This window comes from Narcine bancroftii, chromosome 6 (genome assembly GCF_036971445.1).
Source record: "Narcine bancroftii isolate sNarBan1 chromosome 6, sNarBan1.hap1, whole genome shotgun sequence".
Lineage (NCBI taxonomy): Eukaryota > Metazoa > Chordata > Chondrichthyes > Torpediniformes > Narcinidae > Narcine > Narcine bancroftii.
Genome location: NC_091474.1, coordinates 106,132,907 through 106,154,470, shown reverse-complemented (window position 1 = coordinate 106,154,470; position 21,564 = coordinate 106,132,907).

The following is a 21,564-nucleotide window of genomic DNA, read 5'->3' as shown; positions in this document are numbered from 1 at the left end:
TCAGAGGAGCATCAGAGGAGCATCAGAAGAGCATCAGAGGAGCAACAGAGTAGCATCAGAGGAGCATCAGAGGAGGATCAGAGGAGATTCAGAGGAGCATCAGAGGAGCATCAGAGGAGCATCAGAGGAGCATCAGAGGAGGATCAGAGGAGCATCAGAGGAGCATCAGAGGAGCATCAGAGGAGCATCAGAGGAGCATCAGAGGAGCATCTGAGGAGCATCAGAGGAGTATCAGAGGAGCATCAGAGGAGCATCTGAGGAGCATCAGAGGAGTATCAGAGGAGCATCAGAGGAGCATCAGAGGTGCATCAGAGGAGCATCAGAGGTGCATCAGAGGAGCATCAGAGGAGCATCAGAGGAGCATCAGAGGAGCATCAGAGGAGCATCTGAGGAGCATCAGAGTAGTATCAGAGGAGCATCAGAGCAGCATCAGAGGAGCATCAGAGGAGTATCTGAGGAGCATCAGAGGAGTATCAGAGGAGAATCAGAGGAGCATCAGAGGTGCATCAGAGGAGCATCAGAGGTGCAGGAGCAGGAGCAGGAGCAGGAACAGGAGCAGGAGCAGGAGCAGGAGCAGGAGCAGGAGCAGGAGCAGGAGCAGGAGCAGGAGCAGGAGCAGGAGCAGGAGCAGGAGCAGGAGCAGGAGCAGGAGCAGGAGCAGGAGCAGGAGCAGGAGCAGGAGCAGGAGCAGGAGCAGGAGCATCAGAGGAGCATCAGAGGAGCATCAGAGGAGCATCAGAGGAGCATCAGAGGAGCATCAGAGGAGCATCAGAGGAGCATCAGAGGAGCATCAGAGGAGCATCAGAGGAGCATCAGAGGAGCATCAGAGGAGCATCAGAGGAGCATCAGAGAAGCATCAGAGGAGCCTCAGAGGAGCATCAGAGGAGCATCAGAGGAGCATCAGAGGAGCATCAGAGGAGCATCAGAAGAGCATCAGAGGAGCAACAGAGTAGCATCAGAGGAGCATCAGAGGAGGATCAGAGGAGATTCAGAGGAGCATCAGAGGAGCATCAGAGGAGCATCAGAGGAGCATCAGAGGAGGATCAGAGGAGCATCAGAGGAGCATCAGAGGAGCATCAGAGGAGCATCAGAGGAGCATCAGAGGAGCATCTGAGGAGCATCAGAGGAGCATCAGAGGAACATCAGAGGAACAGCAGAGGAGCATCACAGGAGCATCAGAGGAGCATCACAGGAGCATCAGAGGAGCATCAGAGGAGCATCAGAGGAGCATCAGAAGAGAATCAGAGGAGCCTCAGAGATGCCTCAGAGGAGCATCAGAGGAGCATCAGAGGAGCATCAGAGGAGCATCAGAGGAGCATCAGAGGAGCATCAGAGGAGGATCAGAGGAGCATCGGAGGAGCATCAGAGGAGCATCAGAGGAGGATCACAGGAGCATCAGAGGAGCATCACAGGAGCATCAGAGGAGCATCAGAGGAGCATCAGAGGAGCATCAGAGGAGCATCAGAGGAGCATCAGAGAAGCATCAGAGGAGCCTCAGAGGAGCATCAGAGGAGCATCAGAGGAGCATCAGAGGAGCATCAGAGGAGCATCAGAAGAGCATCAGAGGAGCAACAGAGTAGCATCAGAGGAGCATCAGAGGAGGATCAGAGGAGATTCAGAGGAGCATCAGAGGAGCATCAGAGGAGCATCAGAGGAGCATCAGAGGAGGATCAGAGGAGCATCAGAGGAGCATCAGAGGAGCATCAGAGGAGCATCAGAGGAGCATCAGAGGAGCATCTGAGGAGCATCAGAGGAGTATCAGAGGAGCATCACAGGAGCATCAGAGGAGCATCAGAGGAGTATCAGAGGAGCATCAGAGGAGCATCATAGGAGCATCAGAGGAGCATCAGAGGAGCATCAGAGGAGTATCAGAGGAGCATCAGAGGAGGATCAGAGGAGCATCAGAGGAGCATCAGAGGAGCCTCAGAGGAGCATCAGAGGAGCATCTGAGGAGCATCAGAGGAGCATCAGAGGAACATCAGAGGAACAGCAGAGGAGCATCACAGGAGCATCAGAGGAGCATCACAGGAGCATCAGAGGAGCATCAGAGGAGCATCAGAGGAGCATCAGAAGAGAATCAGAGGAGCCTCAGAGATGCCTCAGAGGAGCATCAGAGGAGCATCAGAGGAGCATCAGAGGAGCATCAGAGGAGCATCAGAGGAGCATCAGAGGAGCATCAGAGGAGGATCAGAGGAGCATCGGAGGAGCATCAGAGGAGCATCAGAGGAGGATCACAGGAGCATCAGAGGAGCATCACAGGAGCATCAGAGGAGCATCAGAGGAGCATCAGAGGAGCATCAGAGGAGCATCAGAGGAGCATCAGAGAAGCATCAGAGGAGCCTCAGAGGAGCATCAGAGGAGCATCAGAGGAGCATCAGAGGAGCATCAGAGGAGCATCAGAAGAGCATCAGAGGAGCAACAGAGTAGCATCAGAGGAGCATCAGAGGAGGATCAGAGGAGATTCAGAGGAGCATCAGAGGAGCATCAGAGGAGCATCAGAGGAGCATCAGAGGAGGATCAGAGGAGCATCAGAGGAGCATCAGAGGAGCATCAGAGGAGCATCAGAGGAGCATCAGAGGAGCATCTGAGGAGCATCAGAGGAGTATCAGAGGAGCATCAGAGGAGCATCTGAGGAGCATCAGAGGAGTATCAGAGGAGCATCAGAGGAGCATCAGAGGTGCATCAGAGGAGCATCAGAGGTGCATCAGAGGAGCATCAGAGGAGCATCAGAGGAGCATCAGAGGAGCATCAGAGGAGCATCTGAGGAGCATCAGAGGAGTATCAGAGGAGCATCAGAGCAGCATCAGAGGAGCATCAGAGGAGCATCTGAGGAGCATCAGAGGAGTATCAGAGGAGAATCAGAGGAGCATCAGAGGTGCATCAGAGGAGCATCAGAGGTGCAGGAGCAGGAGCAGGAGCAGGAACAGGAGCAGGAGCAGGAGCAGGAGCAGGAGCAGGAGCAGGAGCAGGAGCAGGAGCAGGAGCAGGAGCAGGAGCAGGAGCAGGAGCAGGAGCAGGAGCAGGAGCAGGAGCAGGAGCAGGAGCAGGAGCAGGAGCATCAGAGGAGCATCAGAGGAGCATCAGAGGAGCATCAGAGGAGCATCAGAGGAGCATCAGAGGAGCATCAGAGGAGCATCAGAGGAGCATCAGAGGAGCATTACAGGAGCAAAACAGGAGCATCAGAGGAGCATCAGTGGAGCATCAGAGGAGGATCAGAGGATCATCAGAGGAGCATCAGAAGAGCATCAGAGGAGCATCAGCGGAGCATCAGAGGAGAATCAGAGGAGCATCAGAGGAGCATTACAGAGGCATCAGAGGAGCATCAGAGGAGCATCAGAGGAGCATCAGAGGAGCATCAGAGGAGCATCAGAGGAGCATCAGAGGAGCATCAGAGGAGCATCAGAGGAGCATCAGAGGAGCATCAGAGAAGCATCAGAGGAGCATCAGAGGTGGATCAGAGGAGCATCAGAGGAGCATCAGAGGAGCATCAGAGGAGCATCAGAGGAGAATCAGAGGAGCATCAGATGAGCATCAGAGGAGCAGCAGAGGAGCATCAGAGGAGCATCACAGGAGCATCAGAGGAGCATCAGAGGAGTATCAGAGGAGCATCAGAGGAGCATCAGAGGAGCATCAGAGGAGCATCAGAGGAGCATCAGAGGAGCCTCAGAGGAGCATCAGAGGAGCATCAGAGGAGCATCAGCGGAGCATCAGAGGAGGATCAGAGGAGCATCAGAGGAGCATCAGAGGAGCATCAGAGGAGCATCAGAGGAGAATCAGATCAGCATCAGAGGAGCAGCAGAGGAGCATCAGAGGAGCATCACAGGAGCATCAGAGGAGCATCAGAGGAGCATCAGAGGAGCATCACAGGAGCATCAGAGGAGCATCAGAGGAGCATCAGAGGAGGATCAGAGGAGCATCAGAGGAGAATCAGAGGAGCATCAGAGGAGGATCACAGGAGCATCAGAGGAGCATCACAGGAGCATCAGAGGAGCATCAGAGGAGCATCAGAGGAGCATCAGAGGAGCATCAGAGGAGCATCAGAGGAGCATCAGAGGAGCCTCAGAGGGGCATCAGAGGAGCATCAGAGGAGCATCAGAGGAGCATCAGAGGAGCAGCAGAGGAGGATCAGAGGAGCATCAGAGGAGCATCAGAGGAGCATCAGAGGAGCATCAGAGGAGCATCAGAGGAGCAACAGAGTAGCATCAGAGGAGCATCAGAGGAGGATCAGAGGAGCATAAGAGGAGCATCAGAGGAGCATCAGAGGAGCATCAGAGGAGCATCAGAGGAGAATCAGAGGAGCATCAGATGAGCATCAGAGGAGCAGCAGAGGAGCATCAGAGGAGCATCACAGGAGCATCAGAGGAGCATCAGAGGAGCATCAGAGGAGCATCAGAGGAGCATCAGAGGAGCATAAGAGGAGCCTCAGAGGAGCATCAGAGGAGCATTAGAGGAGCATCAGAGGAGGATCAGAGGAGCATCAGAGGAGCATCAGAGGAGCATCAGAGGAGCATCAGAGGGGCAGCAGAGAAGGATCAGAGGAGCATCAGAGGAGCGTCAGAGGAGCATCAGAGGAGCATCAGAGGAGCATCAGAGGAGCATCAGAGGAACATCAGAGGAGCATCAGTGGAGCATCAGAGGAGCATCAGTGGAGCATCAGAGGAGGATCAGAGGAGCATCAGAGGAGCATCAGAGGAGCATCAGAGGAGCATCAGAGGAGCATCAGAGGAGCATCAGAGGAGCAGGAGCAGGAGCAGGAGCAGGAGCAGGAGCAGGAGCAGGAGCAGGAGCAGGAGCATCAGAGGAGCATCAGAGGAGCATCAGAGGAGCATCAGAGGAGCATCAGTGGAGCATCAGAGGAGGATCAGAGGAGCATTAGAGGAGCATCAGAGGAGCATTAGAGGAGCATCAGAGGAGCATCAGAGGAGCATCAGAGGAGCATCAGAGGAGCATCAGAGGAGGATCAGAGGAGCATCAGAGGAGCATCAGAGGAGCATCAGAGGAGCATCAGAGGAGCATCAGAGGAGCATCAGAGGAGCATCAGAGGAGGATCAGAGGAGCATCAGAGGAGCATCAGAGGAGCATCAGAGGAGCATCAGAGGAGCATCAGAGGAGCATCTGAGGAGCATCAGAGGAGTATCAGAGGAGCATCAGAGGAGCATCTGAGGAGCATCAGAGGAGTATCAGAGGAGCATCAGAGGAGCATCAGAGGTGCATCAGAGGAGCATCAGAGGTGCATCAGAGGAGCATCAGAGGAGCATCAGAGGAGCATCAGAGGAGCATCAGAGGAGCATCTGAGGAGCCTCAGAGGAGTATCAGAGGAGCATCAGAGCAGCATCAGAGGAGCATCAGAGGAGCATCTGAGGAGCATCAGAGGAGTATCAGAGGAGAATCAGAGGAGCATCAGAGGTGCATCAGAGGAGCATCAGAGTTGCAGGAGCAGGAGCAGGAGCAGGAACAGGAGCAGGAGCAGGAGCAGGAGCAGGAGCAGGAGCAGGAGCAGGAGCAGGAGCAGGAGCAGGAGCAGGAGCAGGAGCAGGAGCAGGAGCAGGAGCAGGAGCAGGAGCAGGAGCAGGAGCAGGAGCAGGAGCAGGAGCAGGAGCAGGAGCATCAGAGGAGCATCAGAGGAGCATCAGAGGAGCATCAGAGGAGCATCAGAGGAGCATCAGAGGAGCATCAGAGGAGCATCAGAGGAGCATCAGAGGAGCATTACAGGAGCAAAACAGGAGCATCAGAGGAGCATCAGTGGAGCATCAGAGGAGGATCAGAGGATCATCAGAGGAGCATCAGAAGAGCATCAGAGGAGCATCAGCGGAGCATCAGAGGAGAATCAGAGGAGCATCAGAGGAGCATTACAGAGGCATCAGAGGCGCATCAGAGGAGCATCAGAGGAGCATCAGAGGAGCATCTAAGGAGCATCAGAGGAGTATCAGAGGAGCATCAGAGGAGCATCAGAGGTGCATCAGAGGAGCATCAGAGGTGCAGGAGCAGGAGCAGCAGCAGGAGCAGGAGCAGGAGCAGGAGCAGGAGCAGGAGCAGGAGCAGGAGCAGGAGCAGGAGCAGGAGCAGGAGCAGGAGCAGGAGCAGGAGCAGGGGCAGGAGCATGAGCAGGAGCAGGAGCAGGAGCAGGAGCAGGAGCAGGAGCAGGAGCAGGAGCAGGAGCAGGAGCAGGAGCAGGAGCAGGAGCATCAAAGGAGCATCAGAGGAGCATCAGAGGAACATCAGAGGAGCATCAGAGGAGCATCAGAGGAGCATCAGAGGAGCATCAGAGGAGCATCAGAGGAGCATCAGAGGAGCATCAGAGGAGAATCAGAGGAGCATTACAGGAGCATCACAGGAGCATCAGAGGAGCATCAGTGGAGCATCAGAGGAGGATCAGAGGATCATCAGAGGAGCATCAGAGGAGCATCAGAGGAGCATCAGCGGAGCATCAGAGGAGAATCAGAGGAGCATCAAAGGAGCATCACAGAGGCATCAGAGGAGCATCAGAGGAGCATCAGAGGAGCATCAGAGGAGCATCTAAGGAGCATCAGAGGAGTATCAGAGGAGCATCAGAGGAGCATCAGAGGTGTATCAGAGGAGCATCAGAGGTGCAGGAGCAGGAGCAGCAGCAGGAGCAGGAACAGGAGCAGGAGCTGGAGCAGGAGCAGGAGCAGGAGCAGGAGCAGGAGCAGGAGCAGGAGCAGGAGCAGGAGCAGGAGCAGGAGCAGGAGCATCAGAGGAGCATCAGAGGAGCATCAGAGGAGCATCAGAGGAGCATCAGAGGAGCATCAGAGGAGCATCAGAGGAGGATCAGAGGAGCATCAGAGGAGCATCAGAGGAGCATCAGAGGAGCATCAGAGGAGCATCAGAGGAGCATCAGAGGAGCATCAGAGGAGCATCATAGGAGCATCAGAGGAGCATCAGAGGAGCATCAGAGGAGTATCAGAGGAGCATCAGAGGAGGATCAGAGGAGCATCAGAGGAGCATCAGAGGAGCATCAGAGGGGCAGCAGAGAAGGATCAGAGGAGCATCAGAGGAGCATCAGAGGAGCATCAGAGGAGCCTCAGAGGAGCATCAGAGGAGCATCAGAGGAGCATCAGAGGAGCATCAGAGGGGCAGCAGAGAAGGATCAGAGGAGCATCAGAGGAGCATCAGAGGAGCATCAGAGGAGCATCAGAGGAGCATCAGAGGAGCATCAGAGGAGCATCAGAGGAGCATCAGAGTAGCATCAGAGGAGCATCAGAGGAGCATCAGAGGAGCATCAGAGGAGGATCAGAGGAGCATAAGAGGAGCATCAGAGGAGCATCAGAGGAGCATCGGAGGAGAATCAGAGGAGCATCAGATGAGCATCAGAGGAGCAGCAGAGGAGCATCAGAGGAGCATCACAGGAGCATCAGAGGAGCATCAGAGGAGCATCAGAGGAGCATCAGAGGTGGATCAGAGGAGCATCAGAGGAGCATCAGAGGAGCATCAGAGGAGCATCAGAGGAGCATCAGATGAGCATCAGAGGAGCAGCAGAGGAGCATCAGAGGAGCATCACAGGAGCATCAGAGGAGTATCAGAGGAGTATCAGAGGAGCATCAGAGGAGCATCACAGGAGCATCAGAGGAGCATCAGAGGAGCATCAGAGGAGCCTCAGAGGAGCATCAGAGGAGCATCAGAGGAGCATCAGAGGAGCATCAGAGGAGGATCAGAGGAGCATCAGAGGAGCATCAGAGGAGCATCAGAGGAGCATCAGAGGAGCATCAGAGGAGAATCAGATCAGCATCAGAGGAGAAGCAGAGGAGCATCAGAGGAGCATCACAGGAGCATCAGAGGAGCATCAGAGGAGCATCACAGGAGCATCAGAGGAGCATCAGAGGAGCATCAGAGGAGCATCAGAAGAGCATCAGAGGAGCATCAGAGGAGCCTCAGAGGAGCATCAGAGGAGCATCAGAGGAGCATCAGAGGAGGATCAGAGGAGCATCAGAGGAGCATCAGAGGAGCAGGAGCAGGAGCAGGAGCAGGAGCAGGAGCAGGAGCATCAGAGGTCATCAGAGGAGCATCAGAGGAGCAGGAGCAGGAGCAGGAGCATCAGAGGAGCATCAGAGGAGCATCAGAGGAGCGTCAGAGGAGCATCAGAGGAGCATCAGAGGAGAATCAGAGGAGCATCAGAGGTGCATCAGAGGAGCATCAGAGGAGCCTCAGAGGAGCATCAGAGGAGCATCTGAGGAGCATCATTGGAGCATCAGAGGAGCATCAGAGGAGCATCAGAGGAGCAACAGAGGAGCATCAGAGGAGCATCAGAGGAGCATCTAAGGAGCATCAGAGGAGTATCAGAGGAGCATCAGAGGAGCATCAGAGGTGCATCAGAGGAGCATCAGAGGTGCAGGAGCAGGAGCAGCAGCAGGAGCAGGAACAGGAGCAGGAGCAGGAGCAGGAGCAGGAGCAGGAGCAGGAGCAGGAGCAGGAGCAGGAGCAGGAGCAGGAGCAGGAGCAGGAGCAGGAGCAGGAGCATCAGAGGAGCATCAGAGGAGCATCAGAGGAGCATCAGAGGAGCATCAGAGGAGCATCAGAGGAGCATCAGAGGAGGATCAGAGGAGCATCAGAGGAGCATCAGAGGAGCATCAGAGGAGCATCAGAGGAGGATCAGAGGAGCATCAGAGGAGCATCAGAGGAGCATCAGAGGAGCATCAGAGGAGCATCAGAAGAGCATCAGAGGAGCAACAGAGTAGCATCAGAGGAGCATCAGAGGAGGATCAGAGGAGCATAAGAGGAGCATCAGAGGAGCATCAGAGGAGCATCAGAGGAGAATCAGAGGAGCATTAGATGAGCATCAGAGGAGCAGCAGAGGAGCATCAGAGGAGCATCACAGGAGCATCAGAGGAGCATCAGAGGAGCATCAGTGGAGCATCAGAGGTGGATCAGAGGAGCATCAGAGGAGCATCAGAGGAGCATCAGAGGAGCATCAGAGGAGAATCAGAGGAGCATCAGATGAGCATCAGAGGAGCAGCAGAGGAGCATCAGAGGAGCATCACAGGAGCATCAGAGGAGCATCAGAGGAGTATCAGAGGAGCATCAGAGGAGCATCAGAGGAGCATCAGAGGAGCATCAGAGGAGCATCAGAGGAGCCTCAGAGGAGCATCAGAGGAGCATCAGAGGAGCATCAGAGGAGCATCAGAGGAGGATCAGAGGAGCATCAGAGGAGCATCAGAGGAGCATCAGAGGAGCATCAGAGGAGAATCAGATCAGCATCAGAGGAGCAGCAGAGGAGCATCAGAGGAGCATCACAGGAGCATCAGAGGAGCATCAGAGGAGCATCAGAGGAGCATCACAGGAGCATCAGAGGAGCATCAGAGGAGCATCAGAGGAGGATCAGAGGAGCATCAGAGGAGAATCAGAGGAGCATCAGAGGAGGATCACAGGAGCATCAGAGGAGCATCACAGGAGCATCAGAGGAGCATCAGAGGAGCATCAGAGGAGCATCAGAGGAGCATCAGAGGAGCATCAGAGGAGCATCAGAGGAGCCTCAGAGGGGCATCAGAGGAGCATCAGAGGAGCATCAGAGGAGCATCAGAGGAGCAGCAGAGGAGGATCAGAGGAGCATCAGAGGAGCATCAGAGGAGCATCAGAGGAGCATCAGAGGAGCATCAGAGGAGCAACAGAGTAGCATCAGAGGAGCATCAGAGGAGGATCAGAGGAGCATAAGAGGAGCATCAGAGGAGCATCAGAGGAGCATCAGAGGAGCATCAGAGGAGAATCAGAGGAGCATCATATGAGCATCAGAGGAGCAGCAGAGGAGCATCAGAGGAGCATCACAGGAGCATCAGAGGAGCATCAGAGGAGCATCAGAGGAGCATCAGAGGAGCATCAGAGGAGCATAAGAGGAGCCTCAGAGGAGCATCAGAGGAGCATTAGAGGAGCATCAGAGGAGGATCAGAGGAGCATCAGAGGAGCATCAGAGGAGCATCAGAGGAGCATCAGAGGGGCAGCAGAGAAGGATCAGAGGAGCATCAGAGGAGCGTCAGAGGAGCATCAGAGGAGCATCAGAGGAGCATCAGAGGAGCATCAGAGGAGCATCAGAGGAGCATCAGTGGAGCATCAGAGGAGCATCAGTGGAGCATCAGAGGAGGATCAGAGGAGCATCAGAGGAGCATCAGAGGAGCATCAGATTAGCATCAGAGGAGCATCAGAGGAGCATCAGAGGAGCATCAGAGGAGCATCAGAGGAGCAGGAGCAGGAGCAGGAGCAGGAGCAGGAGCAGGAGCAGGAGCAGGAGCAGGAGCATCAGAGGAGCATCAGAGGAGCATCAGAGGAGCATCAGAGGAGCATCAGTGGAGCATCAGAGGAGGATCAGAGGAGCATCAGAGGAGCATCAGAGGAGCATTAGAGGAGCATCAGAGGAGCATCAGAGGAGCATCAGAGGAGCATCAGAGGAGCATCAGAGGAGGATCAGAGGAGCATCAGAGGAGCATCAGAGGAGCATCAGAGGAGCATCAGAGGAGCATCAGAGGAGCATCAGAGGAGCATCAGAGGAGGATCAGAGGAGCATCAGAGGAGCATCAGAGGAGCATCAGAGGAGCATCAGAGGAGCATCAGAGGAGCATCTGAGGAGCATCAGAGGAGTATCAGAGGAGCATCAGAGGAGCATCTGAGGAGCATCAGAGGAGTATCAGAGGAGCATCAGAGGAGCATCAGAGGTGCATCAGAGGAGCATCAGAGGTGCATCAGAGGAGCATCAGAGGAGCATCAGAGGAGCATCAGAGGAGCATCTGAGGAGCATCAGAGGAGTATCAGAGGAGCATCAGAGCAGCATCAGAGGAGCATCAGAGGAGCATCTGAGGAGCATCAGAGGAGTATCAGAGGAGAATCAGAGGAGCATCAGAGGTGCATCAGAGGAGCATCAGAGTTGCAGGAGCAGGAGCAGGAGCAGGAACAGGAGCAGGAGCAGGAGCAGGAGCAGGAGCAGGAGCAGGAGCAGGAGCAGGAGCAGGAGCAGGAGCAGGAGCAGGAGCAGGAGCAGGAGCAGGAGCAGGAGCAGGAGCAGGAGCAGGAGCAGGAGCAGGAGCAGGAGCAGGAGCATCAGAGGAGCATCAGAGGAGCATCAGAGGAGCATCAGAGGAGCATCAGAGGAGCATCAGAGGAGCATCAGAGGAGCATCAGAGGAGCATCAGAGGAGCATTACAGGAGCAAAACAGGAGCATCAGAGGAGCATCAGTGGAGCATCAGAGGAGGATCAGAGGATCATCAGAGGAGCATCAGAAGAGCATCAGAGGAGCATCAGCGGAGCATCAGAGGAGAATCAGAGGAGCATCAGAGGAGCATTACAGAGGCATCAGAGGAGCATCAGAGGAGCATCAGAGGAGCATCAGAGGAGCATCTAAGGAGCATCAGAGGAGTATCAGAGGAGCATCAGAGGAGCATCAGAGGTGCATCAGAGGAGCATCAGAGGTGCAGGAGCAGGAGCAGCAGCAGGAGCAGGAGCAGGAGCAGGAGCAGGAGCAGGAGCAGGAGCAGGAGCAGGAGCAGGAGCAGGAGCAGGAGCAGGAGCAGGGGCAGGAGCATGAGCAGGAGCAGGAGCAGGAGCAGGAGCAGGAGCAGGAGCAGGAGCAGGAGCAGGAGCAGGAGCAGGAGCAGGAGCAGGAGCAGGAGCATCAAAGGAGCATCAGAGGAGCATCAGAGGAACATCAGAGGAGCATCAGAGGAGCATCAGAGGAGCATCAGAGGAGCATCAGAGGAGCATCAGAGGAGCATCAGAGGAGCATCAGAGGAGAATCAGAGGAGCATTACAGGAGCATCACAGGAGCATCAGAGGAGCATCAGTGGAGCATCAGAGGAGGATCAGAGGAGCATCAGCGGAGCATCAGAGGAGAATCAGAGGAGCATCAAAGGAGCATCACAGAGGCATCAGAGGAGCATCAGAGGAGCATCAGAGGAGCATCAGAGGAGCATCTAAGGAGCATCAGAGGAGTATCAGAGGAGCATCAGAGGAGCATCAGAGGTGTATCAGAGGAGCATCAGAGGTGCAGGAGCAGGAGCAGCAGCAGGAGCAGGAACAGGAGCAGGAGCAGGAGCAGGAGCAGGAGCAGGAGCAGGAGCAGGAGCAGGAGCAGGAGCAGGAGCAGGAGCAGGAGCAGGAGCATCAGAGGAGCATCAGAGGAGCATCAGAGGAGCATCAGAGGAGCATCAGAGGAGCATCAGAGGAGCATCAGAGGAGGATCAGAGGAGCATCAGAGGAGCATCAGAGGAGCATCAGAGGAGCATCAGAGGAGCATCAGAGGAGCATCAGAGGAGCATCAGAGGAGCATCATAGGAGCATCAGAGGAGCATCAGAGGAGCATCAGAGGAGTATCAGAGGAGCATCAGAGGAGGATCAGAGGAGCATCAGAGGAGCATCAGAGGAGCATCAGAGGGGCAGCAGAGAAGGATCAGAGGAGCATCAGAGGAGCATCAGAGGAGCATCAGAGGAGCATCAGAGGAGCCTCAGAGGAGCATCAGAGGAGCATCAGAGGAGCATCAGAGGAGCATCAGAGGGGCAGCAGAGAAGGATCAGAGGAGCATCAGAGGAGCATCAGAGGAGCATCAGAGGAGCATCAGAGGAGCATCAGAGGAGCATCAGAGGAGCATCAGAGGAGCATCAGAGTAGCATCAGAGGAGCATCAGAGGAGTATCAGAGGAGTATCAGAGGAGCATCAGAGGAGCATCACAGGAGCATCAGAGGAGCATCAGAGGAGCATCAGAGGAGCCTCAGAGGAGCATCAGAGGAGCATCAGAGGAGCATCAGAGGAGCATCAGAGGAGGATCAGAGGAGCATCAGAGGAGCATCAGAGGAGCATCAGAGGAGCATCAGAGGAGCATCAGAGGAGAATCAGATCAGCATCAGAGGAGCAGCAGAGGAGCATCAGAGGAGCATCACAGGAGCATCAGAGGAGCATCAGAGGAGCATCACAGGAGCATCAGAGGAGCATCAGAGGAGCATCAGAGGAGCATCAGAAGAGCATCAGAGGAGCATCAGAGGAGCCTCAGAGGAGCATCAGAGGAGCATCAGAGGAGCATCAGAGGAGGATCAGAGGAGCATCAGAGGAGCATCAGAGGAGCAGGAGCAGGAGCAGGAGCAGGAGCAGGAGCAGGAGCATCAGAGGTCATCAGAGGAGCATCAGAGGAGCAGGAGCAGGAGCAGGAGCATCAGAGGAGCATCAGAGGAGCATCAGAGGAGCGTCAGAGGAGCATCAGAGGAGCATCAGAGGAGCATCAGAGGAGCATCAGAGGTGCATCAGAGGAGCATCAGAGGAGCCTCAGAGGAGCATCAGAGGAGCATCTGAGGAGCATCATTGGAGCATCAGAGGAGCATCAGAGGAGCATCAGAGGAGCAACAGAGGAGCATCAGAGGAGCATCAGAGGAGCATCAGAGGAGCATCAGAGGAGCATCAGAGGTGCATCAGAGGAGCATCTGAGGAGCATCAGAGGAGCATCAGAGGAGCATCAGAGGAGCATCAGAGGAGCATCAGAGGAGCATCAGAGGAGCATCAGAGGAGCCTCAGAGGAGCATCAGAGGAGTATCAGAGGAGCATCAGAGGAGCATCAGAGGAGCATCAGAGGAGCATCAGAGGTGCATCAGAGGAGCATCTGAGGAGCATCAGAGGAGCATCATAGGAGCATCAGAGGAGCATCAGAGGTGCATCAGAGGAGCATCTGAGAAGCATCAGTGGAGCATCAGAGGAGCATCAGAGGAGCTTCAGACGTGCATCAGAGGAGCATCGAGCAGGAGCAGGAGCATCAGAGGTGCAGGAGCAGGAGCCGGAGCAGGAGCCGGAGCAGGAGCCGGAGCAGGAGCAGGTGCAGGAGCAGGAGCAGGAGCAGGAGCAGGAGCAGGGGCAGGAGCATGAGCAGGAGCAGGAGCAGGAGCAGGAGCAGGAGCAGGAGCAGGAGCAGGAGCAGGAGCAGGAGCAGGAGCAGGAGCAGGAGCAGGAGCAGGAGCATCAAAGGAGCATCAGAGGAGCATCAGAGGAACATCAGAGGAGCATCAGAGGAGCATCAGAGGAGCATCAGAGGAGCATCAGAGGAGATTCAGAGGAGCATCAGAGGAGCATCAGAGGAGCATCAGTGGAGCATCAGAGGAGGATCAGAGGAGCATCAGCGGAGCATCAGAGGAGAATCAGAGGAGCATCAGAGGAGCATCACAGAGGCATCAGAGGAGCATCAGAGGAGCATCAGAGGAGCATCAGAGGAGCATCTAAGGAGCATCAGAGGAGTATCAGAGGAGCATCAGAGGAGCATCAGAGGTGCATCAGAGGAGCATCAGAGGTGCAGGAGCAGGAGCAGCAGCAGGAGCAGGAACAGGAGCAGGAGCAGGAGCAGGAGCAGGAGCAGGAGCAGGAGCAGGAGCAGGAGCAGGAGCAGGAGCATCAGAGGAGCATCAGAGGAGCATCAGAGGAGCATCAGAGGAGCATCAGAGGAGCATCAGAGGAGCATCAGAGGAGGGTCAGAGGAGCATCAGAGGAGCATCAGAGGAGCATCAGAGGAGCATCAGAGGAGGATCACAGGAGCATCAGAGGAGCATCACAGGAGCATCAGAGGAGCATCAGCGGAGCATCAGAGGAGCATCAGAGGAGCATCAGAGGAGCATCAGAGGAGCATCAGAGGAGCATCAGAGGAGCATCAGAGGAGCATCAGAGGAGCATCAGAGGAGCAGCAGAGGAGGATCAGAGGAGCATCAGAGGAGCATCAGAGGAGCATCAGAGGAGCATCAGAGGTGGATCAGAGGAGCATCAGAGGAGCATCAGAGGAGCATCAGAGGAGCATCAGAGGAGAATCAGAGGAGCATCAGATGAGCATCAGAGGAGCAGCAGAGGAGCATCAGAGGAGCATCACAGGAGCATCAGAGGAGCATCAGAGGAGTATCAGAGGAGCATCAGAGGAGCATCAGAGGAGCATCAGAGGAGCATCAGAGGAGCATCAGAGGAGCCTCAGAGGAGCATCAGAGGAGCATCAGAGGAGCATCAGAGGAGCATCAGAGGAGGATCACAGGAGCATCAGAGGAGAATCACAGGAGCATCAGAGGAGCATCAGAGGAGCATCAGAGGAGCATCAGAGGAGCATCAGAGGAGCATCAGAGGAGCATCAGAGGAGCCTCAGAGGAGCATCAGAGGAGCATCAGAGGAGCATCAGAGGAGCATCAGAGGAGCAGCAGAGGAGGATCAGAGGAGCATCAGAGGAGCATCAGAGGAGCATCAGAGGAGCATCAGAGGAGCATCAGAGGAGCATCAGAGGAGAATCAGAGGAGCATCAGATGAGCATCAGAGGAGCAGCAGAGGAGCATCAGAGGAGCATCACAGGAGCATCAGAGGAGCATCAGAGGAGTATCAGAGGATCATCAGAGGAGCATCAGAGGAGCATCAGAGGAGCATCAGAGGAGCATCAGAGGAGCCTCAGAGGAGCATCAGAGGAGCATCAGAGGAGCATCAGAGGAGCATCAGAGGAGGATCAGAGGAGCATCAGAGGAGCATCAGAGGAGCATCAGAGGAGCATCAGAGGAGCATCAGAGGAGAATCAGATCAGCATCAGAGGAGCAGCAGAGGAGCATCAGAGGAGCATCACAGGAGCATCAGAGGAGCATCAGAGGAGCATCAGAGGAGCATCACAGGAGCATCAGAGGAGCATCAGAGGAGCATCAGAGGAGCATCAGAGGAGCATCAGAGGAGCATAAGAGGAGCCTCATAGGAGCATCAGAGGAGCATCAGAGGAGCATCAGAGGAGGATCAGAGGAGCATCAGAGGAGCATCAGAGGAGCAGGAGCAGGAGCAGGAGCAGGAGCAGGAGCAGGAGCATCAGAGGTCATCAGAGGAGCATCAGAGGAGCAGGAGCAGGAGCAGGAGCATCAGAGGAGCATCAGAGGAGCATCAGAGGAGCGTCAGAGGAGCATCAGAGGAGCATCAGAGGAGCATCAGAGGAGCATCAGAGGAGCATCAGAGGAGCATCAGTGGAGCATCAGAGGAGCATCAGTGGAGCATCAGAGGAGGATCAGAGGAGCATCAGAGGAGCATCAGAGGAGCATCAGAGGACCATCAGAGGAGCATCAGAGGAGCATCAGAGGAGCATCAGAGGACCATCAGAGGAGCAGGAGCAGGAGCAGGAGCAGGAGCAGGAGCAGGAGCAGGAGCAGGAGCAGGAGCATCAGAGGAGCATCAGAGGAGCATCAGAGGAGCATCAGAGGAGCATCAGTGGAGCATCAGAGGAGGATCAGAGGAGCATCAGAGGAGCATCAGAGGAGCATTAGAGGAGCATCAGAGGAGCATCAGAGGATCATCAGAGGAGCATCAGAGGAGCATCAGAGGAGGATCAGAGGAGCATCAGAGGAGCATCAGAGGAGCATCAGAGGAGCATCAGAGGAGCATCAGAGGAGCATCAGAGGAGCATCAGAGGAGGATCAGAGGAGCATCAGAGGAGCATCAGAGGAGCATCAGAGGAGCATCAGAGGAGCATCAGAGGAGCATCTGAGGAGCATCAGAGGAGTATCAGAGGAGCATCAGAGGAGCATCTGAGGAGCATCAGAGGAGTATCAGAGGAGCATCAGAGGAGCATCAGAGGTGCATCAGAGGAGCATCAGAGGTGCATCAGAGGAGCATCAGAGGAGCATCAGAGGAGCATCAGAGGAGCATCAGAGGAGCATCTGAGGAGCATCAGAGGAGTATCAGAGGAGCATCAGAGCAGCATCAGAGGAGCATCAGAGGAGCATCTGAGGAGCATCAGAGGAGTATCAGAGGAGAATCAGAGGAGCATCAGAGGTGCATCAGAGGAGCATCAGAGGTGCAGGAGCAGGAGCAGGAGCTGGAACAGGAGCAGGAGCAGGAGCAGGAGCAGGAGCAGGAGCAGGAGCAGGAGCAGGAGCAGGAGCAGGAGCAGGAGCAGGAGCAGGAGCAGGAGCAGGAGCAGGAGCAGGAGCAGGAGCAGGAGCAGGAGCAGGAGCAGGAGCAGGAGCAGGAGCATCAGAGGAGCATCAGAGGAGCATCAGAGGAGCATCAGAGGAGCATCAGAGGAGCATCAGAGGAGCATCAGAGGAGCATCAGAGGAGCATCAGAGGAGCATTACAGGAGCAAAACAGGAGCATCAGAGGAGCATCAGTGGAGCATCAGAGGAGGATCAGAGGATCATCAGAGGAGCATCAGAGGAGCATCAGAGGAGCATCAGCGGAGCATCAGAGGAGAATCAGAGGAGCATCAGAGGAGCATTACAGAGGCATCAGAGGAGCATCAGAGGAGCATCAGAGGAGCATCAGAGGAGCATCTAAGGATCATCAGAGGAGTATCAGAGGAGCATCAGAGGAGCATCAGAGGTGCATCAGAGGAGCATCAGAGGTGCAGGAGCAGGAGCAGCAGCAGGAGCAGGAACAGGAGCAGGAGCAGGAGCAGGAGCAGGAGCAGGAGCAGGAGCAGGAGCAGGAGCAGGAGCAGGAGCAGGAGCAGGGGCAGGAGCATGAGCAGGAGCAGGAGCAGGAGCAGGAGCAGGAGCAGGAGCAGGAGCAGGAGCAGGAGCAGGAGCAGGAGCAGGAGCAGGAGCATCAAAGGAGCATCAGATGAGCATCAGAGGAGCAGCAGAGGAGCATCAGAGGAGCATCACAGGAGCATCAGAGGAGCATCAGAGGAGCATCAGAGGAGCATCAGAGGAGCATCAGAGGTGCATCAGAGGAGCATCAGAGGAGCATCAGAGGAGCATCAGAGGAGGATCAGAGGAGCATCAGAGGAGGATCACAGGAGCATCAGAGGAGCATCAGAGGAGCATCAGAGGAGCATCAGAGGAGCATCAGAGGAGCATCAGAGGAGCATCAGAGGAGCATCAGAGGAGCATCAGAGGAGCCTCAGAGGAGCATCAGAGGAGCATCAGAGGAGCATCAGAGGAGCATCAGAGGAGCAGCAGAGGAGGATCAGAGGAGCATCAGAGGAGCATCAGAGGAGCATCAGAGGAGCATCAGAGGAGCATCAGAGGAGCATCAGAGGAGCATCAGAGGAGCAACAGAGGAGGATCAGAGGAGCATAAGAGGAGCATCAGAGGAGCATCAGAGGAGCATCAGAGGAGAATCAGAGGAGCATCAGATGAGCATCAGAGGAGCAGCAGAGGAGCATCAGAGGAGCATCACAGGAGCATCAGAGGAGCATCAGAGGAGCATCAGAGGAGCATCAGAGGTGGATCAGAGGAGCATCAGAGGAGCATCAGAGGAGCATCAGAGGAGCATCAGAGGAGAATCAGAGGAGCATCAGATGAGCATCAGAGGAGCAGCAGAGGAGCATCAGAGGAGCATCACAGGAGCATCAGAGGAGCATCAGAGGAGTATCAGAGGAGCATCAGAGGAGCATCAGAGGAGCATCAGAGGAGCCTCAGAGGAGCATCAGAGGAGCATCAGAGGAGCATCAGAGGAGCATCAGAGGAGGATCAGAGGAGCATCAGAGGAGCATCAGAGGAGCATCAGAGGAGCATCAGAGGAGCATCAGAGGAGAATCAGATCAGCATCAGAGGAGCAGCAGAGGAGCATCAGAGGAGCATCACAGGAGCATCAGAGGAGCATCAGAGGAGCATCAGAGGAGCATCACAGGAGCATCAGAGGAGCATCAGAGGAGCATCAGAGGAGCATCAGAGGAGCATCAGAGGAGCATAAGAGGAGCCTCAGAGGAGCATCAGAGGAGCATTAGAGGAGCATCAGAGGAGGATCAGAGGAGCATCAGAGGAGCATCAGAGGAGCAGGAGCAGGAGCAGGAGCAGGAGCAGGAGCAGGAGCAGGAGCATCAGAGGTCATCAGAGGAGCATCAGAGGAGCAGGAGCAGGAGCAGGAGCATCAGAGGAGCATCAGAGGAGCATCAGAGGAGCATCACAGGAGCATCAGAGGAGCATCAGAGGAGCATCAGAGGAGCATCAGAGGAGCATCTGAGGAGCATAAGAGGAGTATCAGAGGAGCATCAGAGCAGCATCAGAGGAGCATCAGAGGATCATCTGAGGAGCATCAGAGGAGTATCAGAGGAGAATCAGAGGAGCATCAGAGGTGCATCAGAGGAGCATCAGAGGTGCAGGAGCAGGAGCAGGAGCTGGAACAGGAGCAGGAGCAGGAGCAGGAGCAAGAGCAGGAGCAGGAGCAGGAGCAGGAGCAGGAGCAGGAGCAGGAGCAGGAGCAGGAGCAGGAGCAGGAGCAGGAGCAGGAGCAGGAGCAGGAGCAGGAGCAGGAGCAGGAGCAGGAGCAGGAGCAGGAGCATCAGAGGAGCATCAGAGGAGCATCAGAGGAGCATCAGAGGAGCATCAGAGGAGCATCAGAGGAGCATCAGAGGAGCATCAGAGGAGCATCAGAGGAGCATTACAGGAGCAAAACAGGAGCATCAGAGGAGCATCAGTGGAGCATCAGAGGAGGATCAGAGGATCATCAGAGGAGCATCAGAGGAGCATCAGAGGAGCATCAGCGGAGCATCAGAGGAGAATCAGAGGAGCATCAGAGGAGCATTACAGAGGCATCAGAGGAGCATCAGAGGAGCATCAGAGGAGCATCAGAGGAGCATCTAAGGAGCATCAGAGGAGTATCAGAGGAGCATCAGAGGAGCATCAGAGGTGCATCAGAGGAGCATCAGAGGTGCAGGAGCAGGAGCAGCAGCAGGAGCAGGAACAGGAGCAGGAGCAGGAGCAGGAGCAGGAGCAGGAGCAGGAGCAGGAGAAGGAGCAGGAGCAGGAGCAGGAGCAGGGGCAGGAGCATGAGCAGGAGCAGGAGCAGGAGCAGGAGCAGGAGCAGGAGCAGGAGCAGGAGCAGGAGCAGGAGCAGGAGCAGGAGCAGGAGCAGGAGCAGGAGCATCAAAGGAGCATCAGAGGAGCATCAGAGGAACATCAGAGGAGCATCAGAGGAGCATCAGAGGAGCATCAGAGGAGCATCAGAGGAGCATCAGAGGAGAATCAGAGGAGCATTACAGGAGCATCACAGGAGCATCAGAGGAGCATCAGTGGAGCATCAGAGGAGGATCAGAGGATCATCAGAGTAGTATCAGAGGAGCATCAGAGGAGCATCAGAGGAGCATCAGAGGAGCATCAGAGGAGCATCAGAGGAGCATCAGAGGAGCCTCAGAGGAGCATCAGAGGAGCATTAGAGGAGCATCAGAGGAGCATCAGAGGAGGATCAGAGGAGCATCAGAGGAGCATCAGAGGAGCATCAGAGGAGCATCAGAGGAGCATCAGAGGAGAATCAGATCAGCATCAGAGGAGCAGCAGAGGAGCATCAGAGGAGCATCACAGGAGCATCAGAGGAGCATCAGAGGAGCATCAGAGGAGCATCACAGGAGCATCAGAGGAGCATCAGAGGAGAATCAGATCAGCATCAGAGGAGCAGCAGAGGAGCATCAGAGGAGCATCACAGGAGCATCAGAGGAGCATCAGAGGAGCATCAGAGGAGCATCAGAGGAGCATCAGAGGAGCATCAGAGAAGCATCAGAGGAGCATCAGAGGAGCATCAGAGGAGCATCAGAGGAGCATCAGAGGAGCATCAGAGGAGCATCAGAGGAGCATCAGAGGAGCATTACAGGAGCATCACAGGAGCATCAGAGGAGCATCAGTGGAGCATCAGAGGAGGATCAAAGGATCATCAGAGGAGCATCAGAGGAGCATCAGAGGAGCATCAGCGGAGCATCAGAGGAGAATCAGAGGAGCATCAGAGGAGCATTACAGAGGCATCAGAGGAGCATCAGAGGAGCATCAGAGGAGCATCAGAGGAGCATCTAAGGAGCATCAGAGGAGTATCAGAGGAGCATCAGAGGAGCATCAGAGGTGCATCAGAGGAGCATCAGAGGTGCAGGAGCACGAGCAGCAGCAGGAGCAGGAACAGGAGCAGGAGCAGGAGCAGGAGCAGGAGCAGGAGCAGGAGCAGGAGCAGGAGCAGGAGCAGGAGCAGGGGCAGGAGCATGAGCAGGAGCAGGAGCAGGAGCAGGAGCAGGAGCAGGAGCAGGAGCAGGAGCAGGAGCAGGAGCAGGAGCAGGAGCAGGAGCAGGAGCAGGAGCATCAAAGGAGCATCAGAGGAGCATCAGAGGAACATCAGAGGAGCATCAGAGGAGCATCAGAGGAGCATCAGAGGAGCATCAGAGGAGCATCAGAGGAGCATCAGAGGAGCATCAGAGGAGAATCAGAGGAGCATTACAGGAGCATCACAGTAGCATCAGAGGAGCATCAGTGGAGCATCAGAGGAGGATCAGAGGAGCATCAGAGGAGCATCTAAGGAGCATCAGAGGAGTATCAGAGGAGCATCAGAGGAGCATCAGAGGTGCATCAGAGGAGCATCAGAGGTGCAGGAGCAGGAGCAGCAGCAGGAGCAGGAACAGGAGCAGGAGCAGGAGCAGGAGCAGGAGCAGGAGCAGGAGCAGGAGCAGGTGCAGGAGCAGGAGCAGGAGCAGGAGCAGGAGCAGGAGCATCAGAGGAGCATCAGAGGAGCATCAGAGGAGCATCAGAGGAGCATCAGAGGAGCATCAGAGGAGGATCAGAGGAGCATCAGAGGAGCATCAGAGGAGCATCAGAGGAGCATCAGAGGAGCATCAGAGGAGCATCAGAGGAGCATCAGAGGAGCATCAGAGGAGCATCATAGGAGCATCAGAGGAG